The sequence below is a fragment of the Bubalus bubalis genome, chromosome 13, assembly GCF_019923935.1.
Source record: "Bubalus bubalis isolate 160015118507 breed Murrah chromosome 13, NDDB_SH_1, whole genome shotgun sequence".
Lineage (NCBI taxonomy): Eukaryota > Metazoa > Chordata > Mammalia > Artiodactyla > Bovidae > Bubalus > Bubalus bubalis.
The window spans coordinates 3,344,987-3,362,787 of record NC_059169.1 but is presented as its reverse complement, the minus strand read 5'-3'; the positions used below and the strand labels follow the sequence as shown (position 1 = coordinate 3,362,787).

The 17,801-nt window shown below is 43.7% G+C and overlaps 1 protein-coding gene across 2 annotated transcripts in view; it reads left to right on the top strand.

Moving 5' to 3' along the window:
- Positions 1 to 1,419: 1,419 nt before the first annotated feature.
- The window catches only part of MYO16 (myosin XVI), a 517,517-nt gene continuing 501,135 nt past the window's right edge, over positions 1,420 to 17,801 (top strand). Inside the window, exon 1 of one of the 2 annotated variants that reach the window (XM_044927086.2) lies at positions 1,420 to 1,571. The gene's annotated coding sequence lies outside the window, so the exon portion shown is untranslated. The remainder of the gene's footprint in view (positions 1,572 to 17,801) is intronic. The other variant, XM_044927087.2, reaches the window with a different exon arrangement.

Sequence of the window (17,801 nt, the reverse complement as noted above, 5' to 3'; positions counted from 1 at the left end):
TATTATACAACACAATAAACACAGAAATGAGTAATAGTCCTCACAGTCCGTATCTATCTCTTGGTGTTAATATATAAAAGGACAAGAAAACAATTAGTGCGAAAATATTTATTTTCCTTTGAATTCATACTCATTCTTACTAGTCTACATTATTTTTAAAACTATTGTTGAATTGCTTTGGTAAATTCTATGATGTTGTAAATTATTTTTATAAGAAATTAAATCTGGCTTGGGATTCGTTCTCCTCACATTATATAGAGAAAGTGTCTCCAGACAGTCTCACATCATTACAAAGTAAATTAGCTCATTTCATTGATCCTATTTTGAAATTCAAAAAAATGTATCTCAAATAACAGAAATATATGAGATATAAATGAAAATCAAGACAGTATCTCAGAGTCATTATTTAATCCTTTCCTGAACGTGCACTGGTATAATGTCATTTAATATGAAACTTACATTCCATGCAGACATCCCTAGATCTTCTATTTTTCATATGCACATGTAGCATAGGGTTTGTGCGAATATATCCGATAATTAATAATTAATCTAATTATAATCTCACTGGAATAAAGTTACCGGGTGTTATAAACAAGACCTCTGCCATTATCCGCCTGCTACTATATACTATTATGTGTCTGTACATATGTTTACAAACTCATCTGTACATATATATATATGTATATCACATTAACTCTGGAATTAATATCGAATACGGTCCTCATAGCAAAATGTGGACAGTGAAATATGTTTACACAGCCAACCAAAACCAAAATCTTGGGGAGTGGGCAGGGCAGCTTTCTATTCTGTCCTGAAAACTGCAACAGAGCGCAATTGCCTGGAGTCGGGCTTTTCCTTGCCGGGGGTGGTCGTCCCAGGCTTAAGTTAGTCATTTCGGAGATTTCAGGAGAATCTGAGGGGCTCTCGAATACCAGAGCGGGAAGGACGGTCAGGGCCTCTGCGTCTTTAAACAGGGTTACTCATCTGCTCGGGTGACAAATGCCACAGTCCTCGCGATGGCCTTTGTTCGGGTCGGCCGGCTCAAGGGGGGTGCCCGCTCCAGGTCGCAGCCCCGGGCCACCGCGCAGGGGCCCCGCGCCCGGGCCGCCACCCCCGCGTTCCGGTCTCGCTGCCCCGCTTCTGGCCGAGCCCGGACGCAGAAGTTTGAAGAGTGAGCCCCGTTCTTAGATTGGCCTGCGAGGCGGGAGGCGGGAGAAGCCGGAGGGGGGACCGGAGGCGCAGCGAGAGCAGAGAGGCGCGGTCCCGGCGCGCGAGCGCGTGGGAAGGAGGCGGCGGCCGGCCCGGACGGAGGCGGGCCCCGCTGAGCCCCGGCGGCCGGAGCGGCGCCCGGAGCCCGAGCGCGGCCGCGGAACCCGGACCCCGGCCGCCCAGCCCGCACCGCCGGCCGGGACGAGAACGGCGCTCACCGGCCCCGGGTGCGCCCGGCGCGCCCGCCCCGAGCGCGCCACGGCCCCGGGGAAGCGCAGGGCAGCAGCGCGCCGCGCACCCTCGCGGGGCGCACTCGGAGTCGACTCCCGGGGTCCGGGCTGCGGGGCACCCTTCTCCAGCAGGTAGGGGCTGCGGCGGGCGCCGGGCGCGGTCCCCAGCGCGGGGTGCTTTGGCCAGGCAGCCTCGCCTCCCGGTCCCGTGGTTCGGCGGGGCGACCCCGGGAGGGTGTGGGCTGCTGGCACCTGCCTCGCCGGGTTCCCCCCTCCCCAGCCAGAGTCCCGGGGTGGAGACGGGAGCGGGCGTGGAGAGGGGGCTGGCGATCTCTTTCCCGGAAGGGGACGCGGGCTGAGAGCTGGAACCCTCCGAACTCTGGACCAGCCCGGGAGGAGACGACAGGCTGCCGGTTGAGAGGGGCTGGAAGCCTCTGGTTGCCACGGGAGACGGGAGGAGCGGCGCTGGGGGCCCTCCGCGGCCACTCCTGGGGGGCGGGGGGTGGGGGGGCGGCTCGGCCTCTTTCTCTTTTTCTTTGGGGATGCAAGAGGGCGACTACTTCAGAGAACAAAGATATAGGGGTGAAGGAGGTCCCCCAGGCCGCCTTCCACCCATCTACTGACCCTTGACCGCGACCCCCCGCGGGACAATGTCGCTCCATTGTCTCAGGGGTCCGGCCACTACGGTGGGCCACGTCGGCGAGGGGCGCGGTCCCCGCCCCGGGCTCTTCATTCGGGCCTCCCGCTCCCCCCGCACCCACCCCAGCCAGCCCCCGCCCCATCTTTCCTGGCTGGGGGAAACCAAGGAGGTCTGTGAAAATGTTGGGTTTAATGGTCCCTTGTACGCCCCACTTCCCGGAAAGGTAAGGGAGGTGATTATCGTCAAGTTCTGTTAGCATTTCTGTCGTTTATGGAAAAGCTGTAGCTACTCACCGGGGGTCTCAGACCTCCAGTACTGGGGGGGAAGGAGCCAAAGGCATTTCAGTTGTGTGTTAAGCGTTTGCTACTGAGAAGAATTTCTTAGCCATTGGAGGAGGAAGGGTTGTCTTCTGCTCAGCGGAGCCAAGAAAACTTAGCTGCTGTGAATTGGCCTGAGCAGTCCGTGGGCTGGAAGGGGGGCGCGCCGGGCGGTCTTTATCCTGCTAAGTGCAAAAGCTCCGGAAGCGCTCATCCTCTGAGAGGGGGCTTTCTTTGGGGATCTCGTAAGGGTGGCTGGAATTTCTGCTCAGGTGAAGGTTAAAATGTCTCGAACGTTTGCTTTGTTTGTTTGTTTGTTTGTTTTGGGGGGGCGTTATTTATGAACCCCCTACAGACTGTATGAATTTCCTAGTGATTCAGAGCAAGAGGCTCCAAGATTGTCCCTGAGATCCTGAAACGAAACCTTGGGACTGGGAGGAAGGCAGGGGAGCCACACCCCCGCCCGGGCCGGCTAGCAGCCTCTTTATGGGGTTACTGCCTAGCTGCCAGGGTGGGTTACGTTTTGCTCTGGGAACTTCTAAAGGCTTTGAAGGTGATTTGTCATCCTTGGGTTAAGGGTCCTCCTGAATATATCTATCTGTCTGTGTGACGCTGTTTAGTTTATTAAAATTCCACAAGCATGTGTGATACGCCAGGGTCCCTAATCATGTGTGATCAACCTGTGTGTGCATATGAGGTTATAGCTGATGGGCTTTTGGGAAACCAGAGTACATGCCATTGCTTTAGAGACTGATAGGCCCCAGGGATATAGTACTTGCTATAAAAAGTCATTCCAAGTGGGATGTTTATTTATTAAAGGAAAAATACATTTAATCAGTACAGTTTTATAATGGTATGGTTGAGCTTATCTGTGTCCTGTAAAATCTGGGAGAGTGAAATGGTTTTAGTACACAGTAAGATAGTTGAAGTGTTTTTTAAACTCTAATTTTGCAATGTTGTGTTAGTTTCAGATGTATAGCCACAGCGATGCAGTTTAATATATATATAACTGTATATGTGTATACCTATATAACTATATATTGTGTGCCACACACTATAGTATGTATGGTCACAGAATCACTGTGCTATACACCTAAAACTAAAAATATATAACTGAATAGATACTGTTATATATATAACTGAATACATATCTATGTTTTGCTTTTCAGACTCTTTTTCCCTCATAGGTTACTACAGAATATTGAGTTGTAGTTTCCTGTGATATACAGTAGGTCCTTGTAGGTTATCTATTTTGTGTATAGTAGTTAGTATATTTTAATCTGAAATAGCTAGTCTATTTTGCACAAGCAATTAATACTTTAAAGATTTGCTTCTTCTGATCTGAGGACGCTTGACTATAACAGCTGCAGAGGCTACTGGGGTGGGTCATCAATGTAATCTGGGGTAAATCAGCACTCCTTCACATAGAGAGAATGTCCACTGAATATAAACCTGTGCAGAGCATGAATGCTCTCGAGGGAGACTGAATAAAAATAGACACATTTCCTCCTACTTAAGAAATCAGGAAAGCAATCTGTTGAGTAAAACCATAACGTGTATAATGCCTGTGTGATCCTATGTGATACATATGTATGTGTGTACATACTTACCTGTATATATGTGACTTGCAGATCTTTGCATTTATTACATTTGCATAGGTGAGAAGAGACATTGCTATGGAACTGGGGTATTTGAATATGACGTTTCTTTGAATCTGAGCATGTGCTTAGCTGAGGACCGCAGAAGTATATCTGCCTCTTTGAGGTCTTATCATTAGGGCAAATCCTGGCCAATGACGGCGCATTTTATAGAATGAGAGAAGGCTGGGTGAGAAGGAACCTGTAAGATAAACTACTCAAGCCCCAGTTCTGCAAATGAAAAACAGGAGGCCCAGAGTTCTTGGGTCATTTTGGTCAAGATCCCAAAACTCGATCTTGGCAAGGTTATTAGGCTTTGCTCTTTCTGCCTACAGGAGTGTCCACCAGGTGGGACAGTGGGGGTCTGTACTGGTCTAGGCTTTGCTCTTTCTGCCTGCAGGAGTGTCCGCCAGGTGTGATGGTGGGGGTCTGTAGGTGGTCAGTTTTCACATCAGTGCTCTCTCCCCGCCCCTCACTCCTTTCCTGGGTGGTCCTCCTTTCTGCCCACCTTCCTTCTGGCCCACGTCTGCCCACAGGGCACCTTTCCCAGGTGTTCCATCCTTCCCTGGACCTTCCGCACCGTCATGTGTCTGCCCTGGAGTCCCTAATCGCGGTTGGCCTCTGATTCCTGGGTTTTCTCTCCCACCCAGTGAAGTGGGAAGCAGCGTCCATAGTCTCCTCATTTTTCTGCCCTTCCCTTTTCCTCCCAGTACTTCCCATCAGCCCCCAAGTCTTTACAATTCTACAAGTACTGCTGAGATTCATCTTCTCTATTCTGACTTTTTATGACTTTTAGCCAGGGCTTCATCACCCCCTGCCCAGGATAAGGGATCAGTTTCTAATTCATCTTCCTGCACTAGCCTGTTCCCTCACATCCAGTCTAACAGACGCAAGGGTGATTTATCATAAATGTGGATTTGACCCTGAGGCCTCCTGCTGAAAAGCCCTCAGTGAATCCCTTCGCCCACAGCGCCCAGCATGGGCTGCTCCACACGACCTGTGCTGTCCTTCCTGACTTCATCCTGCCCACCCTCCAACCTCCTCTCGACTCTCTTGACTCCCGTCTTCTGCTTGGACCACCCTGAGCTGCATGTGCCCCTCCACGTGGAACTTAGCATCTCTTAACCCACAGACCTGATTGTTGCTCCTTCGAGCTGGGAAGGTGCTGCTTCTGTCTTTGCTCAGGGCTGGGGTCAAATCCAGAACGTCTTTCCCGAGAAACTCTCCCCAGGGATGTCCAGCTTTCTGACCTCCCCTCCTGATCTGGCCCACCTGTGGAGGGAGGCAATAAAGAAGACATAAAGAGGCCCCGCCCCCCTCCTTTGGGAGGCTGGCCAGCTCCAGGTAATGTGTGACAGTAAGCCTCACCCCTTTTAGTATAAAAGAAACCTGAATTCTAACTCAGGCAAGATGATTCTTCCAGACAGGGGGTCACCATCTTCTCCATCGGCTGACTTGCTGAATAAAGTCTCTGTTCCTTTTCCCAACAACTCCATCTATCGAGCTCTCATGGGGTGGGCAATATGAGGTCAGCTGTGTCCGAATCTTTGCGACCCCATGGGCTGTAGCCAGCCAGTCTTCTCTGTCTATAGGATTTCCCAGTCAAGAATACTGGAGTGGGTTGCCATTTCCTCCTCTAGAGGATCTTCCTGACCTAGGGATCAAACCTGTGTCTCCAGTTGAATATTGGACTTACAACTGTGCTGAGGTGAATACTTTATTCATCTCTGTGTAGGTGTCCAGATTTCATAGATGTTACATGGATGGATGTAACCATTGCAGCTGGCAGAAGGCAAGCTGCCTACAACGCCATTTGGAGATTCTGGCTTCCACAGCTCCCAAGCTCTGACCACGTGGAACCTCCACCCACTTCCTACTGGGGCTCTCCTCTCTCCTATCACCGCACATCCTACCCCGAGACCCATGGATCTGTCTGTCTCCTCCCTCCCGTGAAAGTCATCTGCTCATTTATAGGTAAATCAGAAAAGAAAACCCAGAGAGACTGAGTAATTTGTTCAAAGTTGTACCACTAGCTTATGGGAGATTAAGTCTCATAGAAGTTATCACTCAGCAAAAATCCAAGTTCTTTTTTCTTTTTGAAAAGCTGAAAGCCTTTTCTTTTTCTTTATTTTTTAATATAAATCTATTTATTTAAATTGGAGGCTAATTACTTTACAATATTATAGTGGTTTTATCAGTCAGCAAAAATCCAACTTCTTTTTTCTTAAGAGAGAAAAAAAAAAGCCTCTTTAACAGGTGCCTTATAGGAAACCATCACCGCTGGGGGCAGCAAACTATAGTCTGAGGGCCAGATGTAACTTAAGTCCTATTTATGTACAGCCTGTGAACAAATAAGCAAATACAAACAAATAAGCAAAAAACAATAAAGAACAAAAGACGTGTGACCCACTGAGACCCCATGGTCCTTGCAGCCTAAAATATTTACCATCTTGCTCTTTGCAGAAAAATTTTGCAGTCCCAGAGGAACAATGGGACTGGATGGAGGTGTAACTAGTTTAATTTATGTGGAAACTGACTAATTTTAATACTGGGAAAAACTAGACACATTAACTGAATTTTAAGAGGAAAAGAATCAAGGCATAACTCATACCTCATTCAGATGGCTGAGGTCCTGTGTTTATTTTTTCCATTTTTGATGCTTCTCACTTACCCATGAATAATTACCATGAAAGGCATCATTACTATTAAGTAATGTAAGTTAAATCAGATAAGTCCTTGTAAGAATCACTGTGGGCACTTTGGTTAAAAAATATCATTGTGGGTATGGATAAGCTGAGTTTGATATTCAAATTCTTATAAGAGGAATTGAATTATACATAAAAATAGGCATTCAAATATGCTTTTTTTCTATAAATAATGTATGGAGTGCATTTTTTTTTCATTTTTATTACTATAATTAGGGTTTTAAAAATAAGCTTGGGAAGTTAAAGCCTCTGGCCTGTGGCACTGTGTATCTTTAATGAACACATTTGAAATATTAACTAATTCCTTTAAGAATGATAAAGTCTTATTCAGACTTGCTCATTTTCTTTCTAATTTAGATTCTTGGTTATAAGCAGCTCGGTAATATGTAGTTGGGAGTCCCTGGGTGGAAATCATTTCACGACCTCCCAAATCTTCTTTTAAAAAGTCTATTAATATGCCTTTTATCTTTATAATTTGGAACAGCGAGTCATTCACTTTACATCTATTTCAATAATTTAAAACTAAATGCAAAAGCAAGACAAAAGAACTTTGACATAAAGAAGAAAGAAATTTAGTTGAGTGGAATATTGCAGAATATTTCATATGGTTTTAGGTTGCTAGTTTCACTTTATAGCCTGTAGAAAGAAATCATAGTGTTTCAGAGTCGACCTGAGATACATTATTTCCCTGGAAGGGGTTTGCTGGAACTATAGATACATGATAAAGTTCAAATAAGCCTGGTAAGTAGGGTTTTTCTAATACACGGAATGACAGGCCTTGAGGCACAAAAACCAAAATGTAGTTTACATAAAGGGTAAATTTGAGGTAAAGAAGCTTATGTTGGATTTCAAGTTCTGCTTCATATTTCTCTGCGACCATGAATACATGAGAAACCTTTCTAAGACTCATCTGTGAAATGGGATGAGCAGAGTGCCTGCTTTGTAGGGTTAAATGTGGGATTAAATGAGATAAAATTTCCAGTATATGTTTCAGTTCAGTTCATTCGCTCAGTTGTGTCCAACTCTTTTCGACCCCATGGACTGCAGCATGCCAGGCCTCCCTGTCCATCACCAGCTCCTGGGAGTTTACTCAAACTCATGTCCATTGCGTCGGTGATGCTATCCAACCATCTCATCCTCTGTCGTCCCCTTCTCCTCCCGCCCTCAGTCTTTCCCAGCATCAGGGTTTTTTTCCAATGAGTCAGTTCTTCGCATCAGGGAGTTTCAAAGTATGGGAGTTTCAGCTTCAGCATCAGTCTTTCCAACGAATGTTCAGGACTGATTTCCTTTAGGATGGACTGGTTGAGAAACTTTGTAAATTGCAGGTGCTGTTAGCCTGATACGGACTTTAATATATTAGACTGCCATAGACTTTCATATATTAGGGCTTCTGCTGAATGTTTTATTCTTTGACAGTCTGAGTTATTTTTAAAAGTTTGTGTTGCCATCTCACAAGCTATTGTTGCCAAATCTAAATAATGAGAGGAAGTGCCATGATGGACTTGACTCTCCTTAATAAATAAGAACTTATTGGTGACAGTATAACTTCTTCCCTTTTGATTTGAATGTCTTCAACTTCTTTTTCTTGCCTGATTGCTCTGGCTAGGACCCTCAGTACTGTGTTGAAGAGAAGTGATAGGAGTGGACGTTCTCGCCTTCTTTCTGATCTTTGTTACTGTGCTCAGTTGCTAAGCCACATCAGTCTCTTTGCAACTTCATGGGCTGCAGCATGCCGGGCTCCCCTGTCCTTCACTATCTCCCAGAGTTAGCTCAGTTTCATGTCTGTTGAGTTGGTGATGCTATCTAACCATCTCATCCACTGCCGTCCTCTTCTCCTTTAGCTTTCAATCATCCCCAGCCTCAGGGTCTTTTCCAAAGAGTCAGCTTTTTGCATCAGGTGGCAAAGTACTGGAGCTTCAGCTTCCGCATCAGTCCTTCCGATGAGTATTCAGGGTTGATTTCCTTTAGGATTGGCTGGTTTGATCTCCTTGCAGTCTCCTTGCAGACTCTTGAGAGTTTTCTCCAGCACCACAATTTGAAAGCATCAATTTTTTGGCACTCAACCTTAGTCATCTTAGAGGAATCACTTTCAGTTTTTTTTTCACCATTGAGTATGTTAGCTGTGGGCTTTTCATATATGGCTTTTTATGTTTAGGTAATTTTCTTCTATTCCTAGTTTGTTGAGCATTTTTACTATAAATGGATGTTGACTTTTGCAACATGCTTTATCTATGTCATTTGTGATGGTCATGTGAATTTTATCCTTTGTTTTGTTAATATAGTTCAGTTCAGTCCCTGAGTTGTGTTCGATTCTTTGCAACCCCATGAACTGAAGCATGCCAGGCTTCCCTGTCCATCACCAACTCCTGGACTTGCTCAAAACTCATGTCCATTGAGTTGGTGATACCATCCAACCATCTTATCCTCTGTCAACCCCTTCTTTTCCTGCCTTCCATCTTTCCCAGCATCAGGGATATTAATTCATTTTAATGTACTGAAACATATTTTATCCCAGGACTAATTCCCACTTTGTCATGATTTATTATACTTTTAATGTGCCATTGCATTCAGTTTGGTGGTATTTTGTTGAGGACTTTTGCATCAGTACTTGTCATGGATATTCGCCTGTAGTTTTCTTTCTTTGTAGTATTTTCGGTTTGGTATAAGGGTAATACTGTCCTCATAAAACACTCCTTTGACTTCAACTTTTGGGAAGAATTTGAGAAGGATTGGCATTAATTATCTTTAAATGTTTGGTAGAATTCTCCAGTGAAGCCATTTGGGCTTGGAATTCTGTTTGGATGTTTTGATTACTCGTTCAATCTCCTTACTAGGTAGAGGTCTGCTCAAAAGTTTTATTTCTTTATGATTCAGTACTGGAGTGCTGTGTATTTTAGGAATTTATTCATTTCTCTTGAGTTATCCAATATTGACGTATAATTGTTCATAGTGGTCTCTTATACTCTTTTTTATGTCTGTGGCATTAATTATAATATCTCCTCTTTCATTTCTGATTTATGTATTTGAGTTTTCTCTTTGTCATTTTATTGATCATTTCAATAGACAACTCTTGACTTCATTGATCCTGTATTTTTCCATTCTCTATTTTATTTATTTCTGCTCTAGTCTTTATTATTTCCTTCCTTCTGGTAAGTTCGGGCTCAGTTTTGCTTTTTCCCTATTTCCTTGATGTGTAAAGTTTTGTTTTGTTTGGAGATCTTTCTTCCTTTGCATGTGTTTACTGCTGTATACTTTCCTCTTGGTACTGACTTACTGCATCCCGTGTTTTTGGTATGTTGTGCTTTTGCTTTTATTTGACTCAAGATATTATTTAATTTCCCTTATGATGCTTTCTTTGACTTATTGGTTTTTCAAGCCTGTGTTGCTCAGTTTCCACATATTTGTTAATATTTCAGTTATTTGTCTAATACTGATTTTTGGTTTCACTCAGTGGCTATGGCTTCTACCTTTTACGTTTGTAAGACTTGTTTTGTGGTTAAACGTGTTACGTGATCTCCTCTGGAGAATGGCTCATCCTGGAAAAAGATGTGCTTGCTGCTGTGTCTGGGTGCAGTGTTCTGTCCAGGTCTGTTAGGCCATCTTGGTCTAGAATGTTCAAGTCCTCTCTTTCCTTGTTGGTCTTCTGTCTGATTGCTCCAGACATTATTGAAAGTAGGGATATATTAGTCAAGGTTATCCAAAGAACCCAAATCAATCGGATAAAAAAGAGATTTTTAAAACTAGGAATTGTCTTATGTGATTCTGTATCTCCCTTTCAGGAGAGGCAGGAAAAATTCACTCCCATCAGAGAAATCCTAGGCAACCTTAAATATCCTGCTGAAACATTTCTGTACATCTTGAACAGGGAGATATTTCTTAGTCCTAAATTATAGTTTCCATTTACCATTTGTAAAGTGACTCAGACAATTGCACCTATTTTCCATGTGAATAATTATTACTTGAAAAAAAAGGATAAAGTCAAAACAAAGGAAAAGGTAACCCTTAAGACAGACACAATGGCAACCCACTCCAGTACTCTTGCCTGGAAAATCCCATGGATGGAGGAGCCTGGTAGGCTACAGTCCATGGGGTCGCTAAGAGTCGGACACAACTGAGTGACTTCGCTTTCCCTTTTCACTTTCATGCATTGGAGAAGGAAATGGCAACCCACTCCAGTGTTCTTGCCTTGAGAATCCCAGGGATGGGGGAGCCTGGTGGGCTGCCATCTATGGGGTCACACAGAGTCGGACATGACTGAAGCGACTTAGCAGCAGCAACAGCAAGACAGACACATTGATAAAGAAAGTTGTGCAAAATCACATCCAAGGTGAATACCCTTTATGGGGTCTTCTGTAGACCTCTAGCTTACTTAGTTCAGAATAACCTTGACTGACAGAAGTACAGGAATTACAGGGCAGGGGATTCCTGCTGAGAAAGAAGGATGTCAGAATCCATGTGTGTTAGAAACCCAATGATTGTTTTACTTTTCTAAGACAATTTAACAGAATTCAGTTCTCTGGTCAGAGAATGGACATGCATTTAATGATGTGACCTGAAATTGATGTACGTAAGAAATACTGTCCCTAAGCGTTTGGAAGAGATGCTGCTTTAAAAGTGCCAAGAAGATAGAAAGAAAGGGAGATGCTATTGCTTAAATCTTTTTAAATTCTCAAGATAGCAGTAGCATAATAAGTTTCTTTAATCTGCATTAGGATCATCTTGCCGGAGGCAAGAAGTCCAGGTTTCACATAGGTGAGCACAGAATTCTTTGGTCTTCTTCAGCAGATGGCTCGGGGCAGTGGCCAACAACAATTCCTAACAGCAATGAGGCTCTGAGGAAGCCAGTAATGCAGCCTGCTTTATGAAGAACAAAAGCGGATGGTGACTTTTTCTGTAGGGTAGAAAACTTGTCTTCCTTCTTCCCCCTTTCCTTCTTCCCTTTCTTCCCTTCCTTCATTCCTTCTTTCCAAGTCGTGGAGTCCACAGTGCTTAGTTTTTTCCTTGCTTGGGTAAACATACTGCATATGTAAATAAATTTATACCTAAAGGGATCTCATCTAAAATTTGAACAATGGAAAAAATATTAAGAGAATGCACTGGTCATAGAAAATACCCTCTTCCAACAACATAAGAGAAGACTCTACACGTGGACATCACCAGATGGTCGACACCGAAATCAGATTGATTATATTCTTTGCAGCCAAAGATGGAGAAGCTCTATACAGTCAGCAAAAACAAGACCGGGAGCTGACTGTGGCTTGGATCATGAACTCCTTATTGCCAAATTCAGACTGAAATGGAAGAAAGTGGAGAAAACCACTAGACTATTCAGGTACACCTAAATCAAATCCCTAACAATTATACAGTGGAAGTGAGAAATAGATTTAAGGGACTAGATCTGATAGACAGAATGCCTGATGAACTATGGATGGAGGTTCGTGACATTGTATAGGACACAGGGATCAGGACCATGCCCAAGAAAAAGAAATGCAAAAAAGCAAAATGGCTGTCTGAGGAGGCCTTATAAATAGCTGAGAAAAGAAGGGAAGTGAAAAGCAAAGGAGAAAAGGAAAGATATACCCATTTGAATGCACAGTTCCAAAGAATAGCAAGGAGGGATAAGAAAGCCTTCCTTAGTAATCAGTGCAAAGAAATAGAGGAAAACAATAGAATGGGAAACACTAGAGATCTCTTCAAGGAAATTACAGATACCAAGGAACATTTCATGCAAAGATGGGCTCAATAAAGGACAGAAATGGTATGGACCTAACAGAAGCAGAAGATATTAAGAAGAGGTGGCAAGAATACACAGAAGAACTGTACAAAAAAGATCTTCATGACCCAGATAATCATGATGGTGTCATCACTCACCTAGAGCCAGACATCCTGGAATGTGAAGTCAAGTGGGCCTTTAGGAAACATCACTACCAAGAAAGCTAGTGGAGGTGATGGAATTCCAGTTGAGCTATTTCAAATCCTGAAAGATGATGCTGTGAAAGTGCTGCACTCAATATGCCAGCACATTAGGAAAACTCAGCAGTGGCCACAGGACTGGAAAAGGTCAGTTTTCATTCCAATCCCAAAGAAAGGCAATGCCAAAGAATGCTCAAACTACTCCACAATTGCACTCATTTCACACGCTAGTAAAGTAGTGCTCAAAATTCTCCAAGCCAGGCTTCAGCAATACGTGAACTGTGAACTTCCAGATGTTCAAGCTGGTTTTAGAAAAGGCAGAGGAACCAGAGATCAAATTGCCAACATCCGCTGGATCATCGAAAAAGCAAGAGAGTTCCAGAAAAACATCTATTTCTGCTTTATTGACGATGCCAAAGCCTTTGACTGTGTGGATCACAATAAACTATGGAAAATTCTGAAAGAGATGGTAATCCCAGACCACCTGACCTGCCTCTTGAGAAACCTATATGCAGGTCAGGAAGCAACAGGTTAGAACTGGACGTAGAACAACAGACTGGTTCCAAATAGGGAAAGGAGTACGTCAAGGCTGTATATGGTCACCCTGCTTATGTAACTTCTATGCAGAGTACATCATGAGAAATGCTGGGATGGAAGAAGCAAAAGCTGGAATCAAGATTGCAGGGAGACATATCAATAACCTCAGATATGCAGATGACACCACCCTTATGGCAGAAAGTGAAGAAGAACTAAAGAGCCTCTTGATGAAAGTGAAAGAGGAAAGTGAAAAAGTTGGCTTAAAGCTCAGCATTCAGAAAACTAAGATCATGGCATCCGGTCCCATCATGCATGGCAAATAGATGGGGAAACAGTGGAAACAGTGGCTGACTATTTTTCTGGGCTCCAAGATTTCTGCAGATTGTGATTGCAGCCATGAAATTAAAAGGCGCTTACTCCTTGGAAGGAAAGTTATGACCAACCTAGACAGCATATTCAAAAGCAGAGATATTACTTTGCCAACAAAGGTTCGTCTAGTCAAGGCTATGGTTTTTCCAGTGGTCATGTATGGATGTGAGCGTTGGACTATAAAGAAAGCTGAGCACCGAAAAATTGATGCTTTTGAACTGTGGTGTTGGAGAAGACTCTTGAGAGTCCCTTGGACTGCAAGGAGATCCCCCCAGTCCATCCTAAAGGAGAACAGTCCTGGGTGTTCATTGGAAGGACTGATATTGAAGCTGAAACTCCAGTATTTTGGCCACCTGATGGGAAGAGCTGACTCATTTGAAAAGACCGTGATGCTGGGAAAGATTGAGGGCGGGAGGAGAAGGGGATGACAGAGGATGAGGTGGTTGGATGGCATCACCGACTCGATGGACATGGGTTTGGGTGGACTCCGGGAGTTGGTGATGGACAGGGAGGCCTGGTGTGCTGTAGTCCATGGGGTCGCAAAGAGTTGGACATGATAGAGAGACTGAACAGAACTGAATAAATAGTAAAAATGAAACTTATTCGGCTAAAATAAGCAATATGTAATATGTGTATCTCTTTCTCTCTTTCTCTCACACACATATATATCAGGAACAAAAAGTTCCAACTTTTAGCAAAGTCCAAATCTTTTCTGATCATTTATAAAAACTATATCATAAATGGACATTATGTAAAATTAAGAAAATAATGATGGGAAGGCTGTTTGTGAGATTCAGAGAAAATGTGCTAGGAAGTGGCTCTCCTGTCTCCTCATTCCTTGAAAAGAAGGACTTGGCATTGTGGGCATTACATAAACAAAAATGCAAGTTGTGAACAATTGAGCACTTGTACATTTTGATACCCATCTGTTTTAATAAAGAATTTGATTTACTGAACCGCATCTAAAGGAAGCTTAGCTTTTATGACTCTGGAACCATCAGTTTACAGGGCAGCAACTTACTAGAGTTTTGAGAATATTGCCACTGGGGAAATAAGAAAAATGAGAATAAAGCCTTTAGCATATTTATAGTCACCAGCTTTCCTTTTCTCTTTCCTTCACTGTCTTCTTTTTCCTTCTCTCTCCACTTCTTTGTGATCCATGGCAAGTCACTCACATCATTGTGTGACTGTGTGTTATAGTGTTTCGTAAAGTGTGCATCATAAATTCTGTCTGGTCTGCTTCAGTTTTAGTGAGGGCCAAATGAAATGATGCTTGTGAAAGTCATTTTCAAGACTGTAATATGCACTCTGTGTATACACATATTTATTACTATCACGTATCTCTATAAGTAAAAATACGCAATTATAATCATAGAGAAACCCTAGATCATTTTACTTGAAAAATATAATTTGTGTTTGTGAGTAAAGTGTGTGTGTGCGTGCGTGCGTGCACACTCAGTCCTGTCTGACTCTTTGTGACCCCGAGCACTTTAGTCTTTCAGGCTCCTCTGTCCATGGAATTTCCCACCAAGAATACTCAGTGGGTTGCCGTTTCCTTCTCCAGGGGATCTTCCTGACCCAGGGATCCAACCCAGGTCTCCTGCATTGCAGACAGATTCTTTACTGTCTGAGCTTATTTATAAATATAGTTATAAATAAATTAAATATAATTATCAAATTATTTTTATCTACATTGTGAATTTGAGATTTATTTTTTTACTAATAGAATCTTGCCAGTAAAGACTCATGTGGGAGAATTAATGATCTGGAAACCTTGAATTAATAAAATATGGTACATTGAACAAAATCGGTATTTGTCAAGGAGAAAACCAGGCTTGTAAAAATCTATTGACAGTCTGGTGTATTATTGCAATTCTATTAAATTATAGATTGAAACTTTCCTTAGTTTCATATGTGTTTAAGTCAATAAACTTTTAACACACTCTGTGGTATGGGGGCATTGAATTCATAAGCAAAGAAGACAAGTTTCCAATAGCCAAGATATTTAAGCAACCTACTTGTCCACTGACAGATGACTAGATAAAGAAGATGTGGTCCATATATACAGTGGAATGCTACTCAGCTATGAGCAATGAAGCTATGCCATTTACAGCAACATGGATGAACCTAGAGATTCTCATACTAAGTGAAATGAGTCAGACGAAGACAAATATCATATGATATATGGACTGTGAAAAAAATGATACAAATGAATTTATTTGCAAAAATAAAATAGACTCACAAACCTACGAAATAAGTTTATGTTGGCCAAAGGGGAAAGTGGGGAGGGGATAAATTAGGAATTTGGAATTAACAGATTCACACCACTGTATGTTAATATAAAATAGGTAGGCGAAAAGAATTTTCACTGTATCACAGGGAACTGCATTCAATGTCTTGCAATAACCTATAATGGAAAAGAATCTGGGAAAGTTTTGTACATGTGTGTATGGAACCGCATCGCTTTAGTGTACCCCTCAGTCATTGTAAATCAACTATCAGTTCAGTTTTGTCACTCATTCGTGTCCGACTCTGCGACCCCATGGACTGCAGCACGCTGGGCCTCCCTGCCCATCACCAACTCCCAGAGTCCACCCAAACCCATGTCCATCGAGTTGGTGATGCCATCCAACCATCTTATCCTCTGTCATCCCCTTCTCCTCCTGCCCTCAATCTTTCCCATCATCAGGGTTTTTTCCAATGAGTCAGTTCTTCGCATCAGGTGGACAAACTATTGGAGTTTCAGCTTCAGCTTCAGTCCTTCCAATGAATATTCAGGACTGATCTCCTTTAGGATGGACTGGTTGAACCTCCTTGCAGTCCAAGGGACTCTCAAGAGTCTTATCCAACACCACAGTTCAAAAGCATCAATTCTTCGGTGCTCAGCTTTCTTCATAGTCCAACTCTCACATCCATACATGACTATGGGAAAAAATCAACTATATTTCAGTGAAAAAAAGAAGACAAATGAACTTGAACTTGCAACTGAATGAAAGGGTGTCTTTTCGGAGGTAAAACTGTTTCAGTGGCTGTAAGGGTCGTCTCCAGCCTTCTCTGATCACTGGCAGCAGGGGCTCTGACATGCTGGCTTCTTCCAGTTGGTAAAGGATTGGCCTTGATCAGGATTTGGGCCGATAGATTTGGGTTCCTCTGTGTGACGGCAGGTCCCTGCCGCGTGTGTTCCCTCCCGCCCTCCCCTTCCCCCATTCCTGTCCTCCTCTTCCCTGCCTCCACTTTCTGTCTTTACTTCCCTTTCTCCTTTTATCCGAAGGGCCTGTCGCCCTGTGGTGCCGGCTATGAGATCCAAGCAGCACGAGGCATGTTCTCTGACCTTCTGGAGTCACACTCTAGACAGAGGGGTGGGAAATGAGCAAACAGCAAGGCAGCCTATGAGGACGTGTCCCAACAGGACTGAGGTGGACAGGGAGTCCAGTTCAGTTCAGTTCACTCACTCAGTCGTGTCCGACTCTTTTCGACCCCATGGACCATAGCATACTAGGCTTCCCTGTCCTTCAGCAACTCCCTGAGTTTACTCAAATTCATGTCCATCAAGTTGGTGATGCCATCCAACCATCTGCTCTTCTGTCGTCCCCTTCTCCTCCCACCTTCAATCTTTCTCAGCATCAGGGTCTTTTCCCAAAGAGTCAGTTCTTCCCATCAGGTGGCCAAAGTATTAGAGTTTGAGCTTGAGCGTCAGTCCTCCCAGTGAATATTCAGGACTGATTTCCTTTAGGATGGACTGGTTGGATCTCCTTGCAGTCCAAGAGCGGTCCAGAAACACGGCAGATCAGTGAGACTGGAGTGGGTGGGCGAGACCTCATGGAAGTGTTGTGGGTCTCCTGAGATGCCCGAAGGTCAGAAACAATTAAGTTATGCGGATAATAAAAGTCAAGGTTACGTGATAAGATACGATCCTTTACCGACTCTGTTTTGTAATCTCAGTGTGAGGTAGCACGTAATGCAAACAATGAAAATGTTCCTGGTGGATTCCAACTGATTTTAATTGTCTGCAAGGTTTATTTCTAGCACGGATACCTGTGCAGCAGTCTTGTTTTCCAGCTTCTTCCATCTCACACACCATTGGCTGTAATATAACTGCAGTAGGTGTCTGCACGCTGCTTCCCTCCGCCAGCATAGTGCAGCAGCCTGGTAAATAGCGCTCCGCAAACTGACGACTGTCCTCCTGAGGTCTGATCATCTGCCTCTGATCCTGGTAGTTGGGACCTCAAGTAGTTTTGCTCGTA